Raw genomic sequence first — 11,882 nt, forward strand, 5'->3', positions numbered from 1 at the left:
TCACTTGAGCTAATACAATCAATATAACTATTCAAATCCTGAAGTTTACATTTGAAACTATCACTGCATATGGATTCCTGAAAAAGATCTTTTTTATCTGCATTCCATCTATAATAAAAATGTAAATGTGTATGAATATTTGTATTTTTAGTTGTAACATTACAATCAATATCATCAGGATTTATCTGCCCCTGAATGGCAAATTCTATGATACAATGGTCAGACACAATATTAGGCCCATGTATATTAAAGTTTATAAAAAGTGGTAACATTTGTTCACTAACTATACAATTATCAACTACACTCGAACCTGCACTGCCCACATATGTATAAGCACCTGTACTATTACAGACTCTACCATTTGCAATCCGTAGACCTGTTTGCTTGAGAAAATCAAGTAATAAATAACCATTTGCATTAGTATAATTATCTTGCGTTTTTCGTGGTAAAATCGTGTCAACGTGATAATCTTCAGGTAACAAGTTATTATTTTTTAAGATGGCGTATCCTCTACAACAAAATCAGGTAAATTACCTACTCTTGAGTTTAAATCTCCAAGAAGCATAAATGAGCAATTATCTTCTCCATAAGTATTCTGCATATATATAATATTGTCTAATAGTACATCAAAAACATTTGAATCTACTAGTACATTCCTGCTAGAGGATGACGGTATAATATAACACATGCAAATGAACAAGTCTGTAGTAAGGTTAAAATGAGTTCCGTCTATTCGTACCCAAATGTGGGAAGCTTCATGCTTTAATATACAGGTATTGTCATTATCAAATTTATTTTTAATATATAGTACTATGCCTCCAGAATTTCTGGTGGTACCAGTCACTTTCTCCAATCTATGTAAAACAAAATGCTCAAAACCATTTTATCAAAGTTTAAAATAACACTACCCCATGTTTCAGTAAAGCATACAATATCATTATTTTCAAATAATTGATTAATTTCTGGGCATTCAAGTTTATTTACACGCTTACTTTTAAGCCCCTGTATGTTCAGTAAAGCAAATTTAATACACACTTTATCGTCAATGTTATTTACATAGTTTTTACTTTGAGACCCCTATTGGGTACCCCTTGTACTGTCGTCTGCTTGCTGATTGATTGTGGGCGGTTCACTATGCGTGGGCGCTGTTTTCTGATTGTTGCGAACACGCATGATAACGCTAGGGCCAAAAAAAAAAAAAATAGGTCGGTTTCCGGTCGCCCGACCGTGTCTCCCGAATCGGCGCCGACCCTTAACTTTTTATTGGGGTGCCGAAAAAAAAAATTTTTTGTGTACTTGTTTTAAACGTTTTGACGCAATAAATATGGAAAAAAGCAAACAAAGCAAATATTATACATATATTTATCAATATAAGATGTAATATCAAGCAAACAACGCATATATATATATACATGTATTTCTTCTTATAAGCTTTAATAGTCTTCCATTCTAGTACCATAGTAGTCTAAAGACAAAAAATAATCCCTACCTACCGACCCTGTTTTTTTCCGAGGAGACCGGAAACGGACCTATTTTTTTTGGCCTAGGTAAAAGAGGGCCGTTGGATCATACGATATCTCCCGCAGTCTTGATAAAACAAGCCATGTATAATCGAAGTGTATTTGTAATGATATATTGTTAACCAGATTAACAGAACAGCTATTGGAGTGCTATGTTTGCATTTTGTATTTGTATATGTTGTTGATCTGTATCCTTAAAACAGACACACACGTCTTGAACCCTCATTTAAAATTGAGAAATGTTAGCTGGTACTTTCAGTTAAGACAAATTGGAAACAAATATAATGCCTTTAAAAGTAATTCCATCGACATAAAACAGTTTAGGCGTCGAAAATATGTACACTAATAATGCGATAGACATTTTATGCTTACAATGCATTAAATTTCAAATAATTCGCAACGTTTAGCAAATAAGTACACCATTTGGACTTTACCAGGAAAAATTCGCATCAGTTTCAAACCCATATTTTTTATCATTTCCAAGTTGTAATATGTAATATTAGATTCCCCTTATGTCCCACAGTAATTCCATACACTATATAATATAGCAATCAATTTAAACTCCAGAAACTACGTCAGAAGAGAAATTCGTATTCTTATATTCGTAGATCTCCCCCCAAAGACATCAAGTACTGGTTCTACCCAGGAAACGGACTCGAGAGCGTTTCAACAAGCCTTCGGCTTTCGATGCAATCGAGCTAAAATAAATAGGTTTATACTAATGAAGTCTCACTGACTATTTGAGCAGGAATTGGTTAAGAAGACAAAGGCGAGCGGATAACCATAAATATCACAAAGCGAACACTGCCTGCGTTGAAAATGGTTTGAAAACGAGTTGTTTGATTGGATGAATTTCCTTGCAGAATTGGATACGAAAAGCAATGAGATGTATTAAATATTCATGGTTACGAAATTGTGTTCGCATATTCTCCCACGATCAATAAACAAGCATCGCGTATTTAAGTGAACGTTGGTTCCGACGATGAAAAAAACATGAATAATTTTTTATTTGAATACATTCATATACGATTATTTGGTATTTAATTAAATATTAAATTAATCATGCGGTTTAGAAAATGTTTTATACAATCAATGAAAGGTATTTTATAAAGAATATTAAAGTTTATAAGAAACGTCTTGGGTAATGGCTGAAAGTTCGGTTCTCTTTCCATTTGTTTTAATCATTTATAAAAAATATACAGTGGTCAAAAATAACTGTCAAATTTAATATTCAATCACATATCGTGTAATCAACAACAAATCCAAGTGAAGATTAAATAACAAGGAATTGACTGATGACCTGATGACTAAGCGAATGACTGTCAAATATGATGGTGTTGTGATTGCTATCATGGTGTGACAGTCCTATGTTTGTGCTAAAATGTGAGGGTCATTACTTGTCTGAAATAATTTGATTGTTTGCTTTTCATTGTAAATTTCTATCCGTTTATCATAAACAGTTTTTCGTTTGTTATCAGCCAATTAAAAACAATTTGGAATTCTAGTACATAAGATTTAAAAGAATGACGGCGTTAGCAGATGTGGTTTAATTGTCACGCATAATTAGAATTAGTTATTTAATACCTCATTAAAAACGATCTTGCGAAATTTAATATAATTCTAACAAATCCTTCAAACATGTTTCAACTTTAATCAGAAATTAAGTTCGCAATGCTGCACGCAGAATCTGACTACGTTTTGTGTTGTTAATAAGGTAGGTTAAGAGTAAAAATCATGTTCTTTGTCTTCAGAAAAAAACAATTACAGTTATAGTATGTCATCAAGTATAGATAAAATCGTTCATGATTGTTCTTCTATACCTTTGTGGCATGAAATTGAGTCGTGTTCTGTGAAATCTGGGCTTAATGCATGTGCGTAAAGTGTCGTCCCAGATTAGCCTGTGCAGTCCGCACAGGCTAATCAGGGACGACACTTTCCGCCTTAACTAGATTTTCGCCAAGAAGAGACTTGCTTTAAACAGAAAATACCATAAAAGCGGAAAGTGTCGTCTTTGATAAGCCTGTGCGGACTGCACCGGCTAATCTGGGACGACACTTTACGCACATGCATTAAGCCCAGATTTCACAGAACACGACTCAATTTTGTCCAAAAGGTATGTCAACCGTTGCGTTAGTGAGAATCACTTGTGGTCTCTGATAGTATTCTAATTTATAAATAGAGTCGCGTTCTGACAAAACTGGTCATAATGCATGTGCGTAAAGTGTCGTCCCAGATTAGCCGGTGCAGTCCGCACAGGCTTATCAAAGACGACACTTTCCACTTTTATGGTGTTTTTCGTTTAAAGGAAGTCTCTTCTTTGCGAAAATCCAGTTAAGGCGGAAAGTGTCGTCCCTGATCTGGGACGACACTTTACGCACATGCATTAAGCCCCGTTTTCTCAGAACGAGACTCAATACGTTATGGGATGGCGTCATAGTAATTTCCTGACACATATGTGAATTGCTACAAAACTAGCATACCGATAAAAGGACTGTAATGAACACGCGTTCACTTTGTTCACTACCAATGACTCTTAAAAGCTCTCTCATTTGTTCGTGTAAATGTGACCAGTCGCACGTTATTGGTCTCAATTAGCGTAATGTAAGGTTTCAAAAACGTTTTTTTTTTCCAATAACGTCTAAAGTACGTTAGATAGGTTTGTCAAATTTTCTTTTCACTATCTTGTTGTAACATGCACGACATATTTACCGCTTTAATGGGGATTTTCAATCACAGATATCTCCATATCGCTTTGCAAAATAATTCTTTATATTATATTACTGTTAACGAAGACAATACAATTAGGTATTGCAAACATCAGCGAATAAAATGTGGTGTTTTTCAGCAGTAAAATCCGCCTGAAATACCGAAACAAGATAAGCATCGGCACGAAAAAAAGTTATGTAAACCGCCAACTATTACGTATCGTATTTTTAAAGTCTGCAGCATGTTCAACGGTTAAACATTGCTATAAGACTCAAATAATTAATTATTATTATTTAAGAGCAACTCTTCTTTATGATTGCACTTTAAAATAACACCGAATTTCGTGTGAGCGAAATAAATCTTATTTACAATACATTTACATGTATATGATAAGGCTTCTGAAAACGTCGACTATTCAACTTGTTGAACGCTTGATCAATAACGATAGGTGGTAAATTGTCGGTTGATTGTTGATAAGCGTATCATTCCTTTTCATGGCATGTATTCTACAACAAACACTAAAAGAAGTTTTCATTCCACAGAACAATAAAGATGTAAAATAGTACGCTGCCCAAATATCACGTGATCAGTGGATAGGTTATCATATGTATGATTAATGTCTTCTGTCTGTGAATGTGCTGAGTGTAATTTGCATTTTTAAACACACCTCATCCTGAGGTTACACTGCCGGATAGTTCTATACACCTCAAACATCGCCGTTGTTAAACCACCAAATAAACAACACAAAAAACAAAGATCACGATCCTTAGTTTATTCTAATTTTGCATATAATTTTGCATTGAAGTAAGTATCGAAATACAAATGAGCCTCGCTCTGTGAAAATGGGGTTTAATGCATGTGCGTAAAGTGTTGTCCCAGATTAGCCTTTGATCAGGGAGGACACCTGTCGCTTTTATGAAATGTTTCGTTTAAACAAAGTATCTTCTTAGCAAATATCCAGTTTGGGCGGAAAGTGTCGTCCTTGATTAGCCTGTGCGGACTCCACGGGCTAATAAGAGACTATACTTTACGCACATGCATTAAACCCCCTTTCCACAGATCAAGACTCAAATCTCTTTTTTATCAGACAACAAACTTTTGTTCTTAGTTCTGATGTGTACGCTGATGTGTGGTTTATTCCTACATGTCTGGCCACCCAAATGGAATTTATTGGCAAATAACCGCCTATACATAGAACACTATTTTTTACAAACATTAAATAGAATTGCGCAAACGGTGAGGTTTATGTTAAATATACGGACGAATAACCGCAATTACCGATATGTAGTACGAACATTTAATGTCAATGTTGTATTTACCAATATTAAACAATGGCCGAAGGTGTGATTGCGAAGAAGCTGTCCATCAACTGATTTATTCCGAAAGAATATAAAGAATATCGTATCTGCACAGACACTGAAACAATGGATATAATACAATTCCATACTTACTGTATCTATTGCTAGACAAACGGTATATAAAACATGACATAACAAGCATTTTATCTTCTCCGAGTATCAAATCTATGACCACAGAATCGAAATTAGTTCATGTTTAAATATTGGTCCTTAAAACATTCGACATTTTCGGACTATGATGAACTCCTCGAAAAAAAAACGTTCATGCCAAGCAGCAACAACTGCTATTTCTTTATATCAGCGATATTGTTTCATTTTCTTGGCATATTTCAAGTTCGGATTGTTTCAGGAATTCACATGCTGATCATAAACGCTTATTTTGAAACTACTATGTTAATTGGTAATTATTTAAAATTGATGTGAGAGTTTTGCCAATACAGGCTGCAAATTGATGTGTCTATAGAGACTAGAAATTAAATCACTAGGATTTTACATTTGAAATTATGAATTGTTTTATTTAATTATTCAATATCAATAGTCATCAAATCCATCTGATTGTTCATTGATAGCTATTCATAAGTGACTTTAACTGGCATATTATATCGTGATATTTAGTGCCCTTTTATATACACAATAGTAACTGACCAAAGTCGTAAGGCATTGAGGTACGTCTATACTATAAGCTAAGCTGCGTGTGGGTAAAAGACGGAGCAACATAATAGTTCTATTATGACAACCGGATTAATATTTATTTGATGTAATCAGGCGAGTGATATTGGATGGTATTCGACAGGATCGAATTTCATTCTATTGAGCAAATAAACCACCGAATGTCATTAAATGGATTGAAAGACATACGCGATGGTATTTTGCAAGGTAAACACGTGATAAAAAAAACCGACGACAGATTAGTCTTACGACATTTATGACATTGGATTAAGGTATTATTATTGTCAGTTTTATTTATATCAACAGATTCAAAAATACTGCCATATCCACGTGAACAGACAATAAATATCATACTATGTATGCGATTTAAAATAATATTTTTGAAAAGATGAAAGGATTGCAGATGAATTGTTGCCGCAAGCAAGGTATGTCTATCTTTTTCTACTGTTTACTTTGTTATTTTCAATAGTAATAGATCATAGTAGAACCTACATATAATGCATGTGTTTGTTCATTTTATTGTAAAACTGGCATTATGACAATATATTAGTTTAACCCATTTATTCCTAGTGGACTCTCCCATCCTTCTAAATTGGATCCATTTATTTCGAAAATTAGGGATGTCTAGTATGTTTATTTCTATATTTAGAATATTTCTTAGAGAAATTCCTTCAAGCAAACAGCGTAGACCCTGATGAGACGCCGCATCATGCGGCGTCTCATCTGGGTCTACGCTGTTTGCCAAGGCCTTTTTTCTAGACGCTAGGCATAATGGGTTAACGAATATCTCATCCTTATGTGTACATCACCGAATTTACACTCATAATATTATTATCATGCATAATAGGAAAAAGTTATTATTACAGTTCGAGAAATATTCCGTACACGACAATAACGGATCTATAATAATACGTGCCGCGTCATTCGAAAATTGGTCTTATATACTTGCGCTAAGTCTGGTCAGGAGCTAACCTGTCCTCTAATGAGACCAGCGTAGGTCTTACACTGCCCGCATATGGCATAAGACCCATTTTTGCATGACACGGTTCATATCAACACTGCAATAGGAAACCAATTTTTGGATGATATAATATCGTCCCTTTAAATGGTATGAACGAGCGCTCTTTGAAAGCGAACAGCTGAGAGACCATCCTGTATGTTATGTATGTACAAGAACCTCGAATTAGTGTATTCCTCTTGAAAACATGTCTTTGATTGAAAGTTCTCTACCAGTATGTCACTACGCACACCTTGCAAAAGTTGGTAACAAATAATTGGTGTCAGCACTAACGTTTGTGAAAACTTTCATGTTAAGTTTTAAAAAATACATTATTTTGACGCTACGGTGTATAACTCGTTTTCTCTCTGTTTGTCCATGCTCAATGCCTATATATACGTTGAACAAACACACACAAACATACATTCAAATGGTATACAACTAGCTCTTTCGAAAAGGAGTTCATGATAGAATTAATTTACATGGTTTATGTCGTGAATGCATATTACTCCATACTACGATACAGATGTAGAAAGGATCTGTGAAACCATTTTCAGTTTTTGTATTTAAACAGAAGTCTCGTTCAAATATTTACGGTGTCGCAATACAAATAATGTTCGATGTTTGATTGAGGCACAATACGACAAATAACTATTTGGTCGAACCAATAATATCAATTAGAAATTCTAAACAAACAATCAACAGTTTAGTAGATGACAAAAAAACGCGACCGTTTGCTCAATCGACTTGTTAGATCGCAAATATTTGTGAAGGATCAAACATCAAAATTTCAACTGCGCACACACAAATACAAGGACGTTTTGTGCTGGTCAGAGAAAACATATTATATATTTATCATTTGTTGCGTATTGGTTATAGCGTCCGCCTTTGGAATGAGGGTCGAATGTTCGGACTAGAGAACAAAGGCTTGAGTTGTTGCGCACCCGGCATATATTTAAATTTAAATCAAATGTAATGCTTGTCTTTTTTACCAAGCGTAGTGATAGAAATCGGGGATTAGTGTGGTGGACTTATCACAGGTGGTCAATAGTCAATAGTACTGACATTATGAGTTTAAAAAGCATGTATTTAATTACAAAATAATAAACTTGACACGTATTATGAAAAAATACAGACATGCGCATAACGATAAATTTCAATGGTGGTTTATCAATTCAATCATGTTTAGGTAATATCAATATCGGAACATGTCCTTGTATTTTGGAAGTGGCCTGACAAAAAACGACATAAGAACATTTTATCGTATTCGCATACAGGCGTATGAATTAACCTATTCATAACAAAATCTCATGTAAAAACGCCTACGTTGGTTTTATGTTTAATAACTGTGTATTGTGACTGTACTAACATTGAATCTTGCAATGATTTTATTCAAATAAAATTCTGAAGGGTGTTTATTGGGTTCTTATTTGTTGAAACACACTATTTATCTGTAAGGCGTTTGTAGATTTTTTTATCTATAAAAATTACCCGTATTTAACGTATTTCTTACATTTGTTTTTTTATAAATAGTTAACAAATAACTGAGAGAATATCTGGTCAGGTGACTTTATACGGGGCGGGCCGGAAGTGAAATATCGCAGGCCAACAATCCTCATCACAGGCCACGAGTTTTCTTATATATCAAATTAGCTTATTATATAACACGATAAACTTGGAACATAATCCCGAAAAACATGTTTTAACTGATATGTTTTTATTTGTTGTTTTTTATAAGTCAGTTGATAACTCGCGTCGATAAAACTAACTGTTCAACAAAATGACAGTTTAAGGCTAAGAATTAAAGTTACACGTTTCTAAAATACCGCCCACTCCAATCTGTATTAATCAAACGTGTATGTGCATAGCTGTGTGCATACGGATTGGAAATACGTTTACTGTGTAAAAATGCATCGTATTAAATGTATAATACAATTGTACTCAACTAACAATTCTTACAAACGCACATTGTACAAAGTGATATTTCATTCCATGCTACTGTTCTTTTCAGGAAACGCCAGGAAAGCAACGTCTTATGGTGGCGAATACAAGTCGATAAAAAAAATCCATTAATTAACGATATGATGGCGCGTTAATAAGAAATTCAGGTAGTCTGAACGTAAAGGTACCATCAATATTGATTGGGGACGTTAGAAGTGACTTGCTGTTGCGTGAAATATAATTGGGTGTTTCTGTAATAAACAGAGGAGCATTTCTGTAGTTTATGGAGTAAAATATGGATCTGTTAATGATGTTACAGATTTTGAAGTGTACGTGCTTATATTTTACCACTTGGATTGTGCGGTGCCCACAGTGAACTTACACAGATTGGAGTGTTCTTGTGCATATGAAGTTAATTACTTATCGGTATGATATATTTTTGTCTTTGATTTGATACAAGCGGTACAGTAAATGCGTGCTTGAAAATATTGATGCCGAAACACTTGTTAATGGTTAGAAAAACGTTGGACAAGCTATTAGTCACCCCTAATAGTACATGGTGAAGCCCGTTCTAATGCGGATTTAGATATCTTGATAAAGCTTGCATCAGACACTTTCAAAAATAACCAAAACGCAATGAATACCGCTCGAAAGAATCAACGACAGAGGCATGTTGGTGCAATACAAATCACGAATCTTGACGATGAGGACGTAGTTGTGCTAGACGGGTACGATGGACCCACCACTACACCCACGTCCAGCCGTAGCGGGGCGTTGACCAATGGCAACAAGTCAGCAGCTACCGCGAAATCAGGTGGAACAGACTTGTTCGATAGGTCACTGGGTCTACACGTCATGGGAGCTCCGAGTAGAGACTTGATACGTGAGCAGAAGATGCGCTTGGACGAATGTCTTTCGACGGAGCATCGCGATGTGTTGAAACCAGATTCATCACGGACAAACAATATAATTGATAACAAAGTGGCCAATCCTTCGCGCAAACTGTCCGAAGTTCTGACAGGCCCCAAAACACCCACACATGATTCGAAACAGAACGGGTCGAGACCGCCAGGTACGATGCAGAATGGGGCGAAAGAAAGTTCTTCGAATCGAACACCGGACTCGGTTGCTAACCGCAGTTCAAGCCTGCTAGCGAATCAAGGCCGACCAGTTGTGAAGCCCCAGGTGAACAGGAATCAGAAGGGCTTCGGACGTGAAGAAAGAGATATGTTTATTGACGATATAGAAGACTTTTAACATATGAGCGTGCTTGCTGGTTGTAATTGGTGCCTATATATACGCAGTTTACTTAATTACTACTTCGGACTTTTTTAACATCGTGGATACCCTTCCAAGCAGGCGTTATCGGGATCATGATAAAACGTAGGCTGCAAAAGAGAATCTTAACTTATCCGCGGCGCTGTGGACTTTAATCGGCTGAAGAGGATTGCAGTTTCAAGCCAATCCGGCGTGCAAGGTTTCAACTATTTACGGTTTATGTTAACCGTATTCAAACCAATCGGTTGTGCATATTTTCAACCTAACGGCGTATGTTTACCGTATTCAAGCCTATGCGGTGTGCCGTGTTTAAATTGTTTACGGCTTACGTTTACAGTATTTACACCGATCCGGAGTACACGGTTTCAATTGTTTACGGCTTATGTTTACCGTAGTCAAGCCAATAAGGTGTGCAGGGTTTAAATTGTTTACGGCTTATGTTTACAGTATTTAAGCCGATAAAGTGTCGAGGTTTCAACTGTTGCCGGCTTATGTTTACCGTATTTACTATTTAATAATAGCGAGTACTATCCATAATATGCAACGTTGCTAGCATTGCGTATTTATAAAGTGTGCATTTAAAGTTTTGAATGGCGAAGCGAGCACTATTGAATAATGATGCTCGATGACAGATATTGTGCCAATCAAATGTGTATTATACAGATACAAACAACGGTGTTAATGTAAAGTGGGTGCCAACGCAGTTTTGGCCCTTGGCCTACAGAGAATATGACTGCAATATTGGTCGCTACACATCGTGCTTATGATATACGAGAAACCGTCTACATGCAGATGTCTGCATTTGTCATTTGCTACATTCTTAAATTCTGACTGGATAGTGCTGTTGACGTATTTCACGTATATTAATGTTAAGCTTACAATACTTTCACTCAGGATCAATATTTACATGTCATACTAACATATGTATAATAAAATATGTACCTTAAAGGGATCTTTTCACGCTTTGGTAAATTGACAAAATTGAAAAAAGTTGTTTCAGATTCGCAAATTTTCGTTTTAGTTATGATATTTGTGAGGAAACAGTAATACTGAACATTTACCATGGTCTAATATAGCCATTATATGCATCTTTTGACGATTTTAAAACCTAAAATTATAAAGCGTTGCAACGCGAAACGATTGAATAATTTGGAGAGTTCTGTTTTTGTCGTTAAATTTTGTGAAACTACGAAGATTGCTTATATAAGGTATAAAATATATCAAGTATGTGTAATCGGCGGAATAGCTCAGTAGGCTAAAGCGTTTTTACTTCAGGACTCTGGCAGGACTCCAGGGGTCACTGGTTCGAAACCTGGTCCGGGCAATGTGCTTTTCCTTTTTTTAATTTTATTCTTGATTCTTTACTGGAGATTTTACGATCCTATGTTTACATTTATCGATATAAAGCATTTA

Source organism: Dreissena polymorpha, chromosome 6, assembly GCF_020536995.1.
Source record: "Dreissena polymorpha isolate Duluth1 chromosome 6, UMN_Dpol_1.0, whole genome shotgun sequence".
Lineage (NCBI taxonomy): Eukaryota > Metazoa > Mollusca > Bivalvia > Myida > Dreissenidae > Dreissena > Dreissena polymorpha.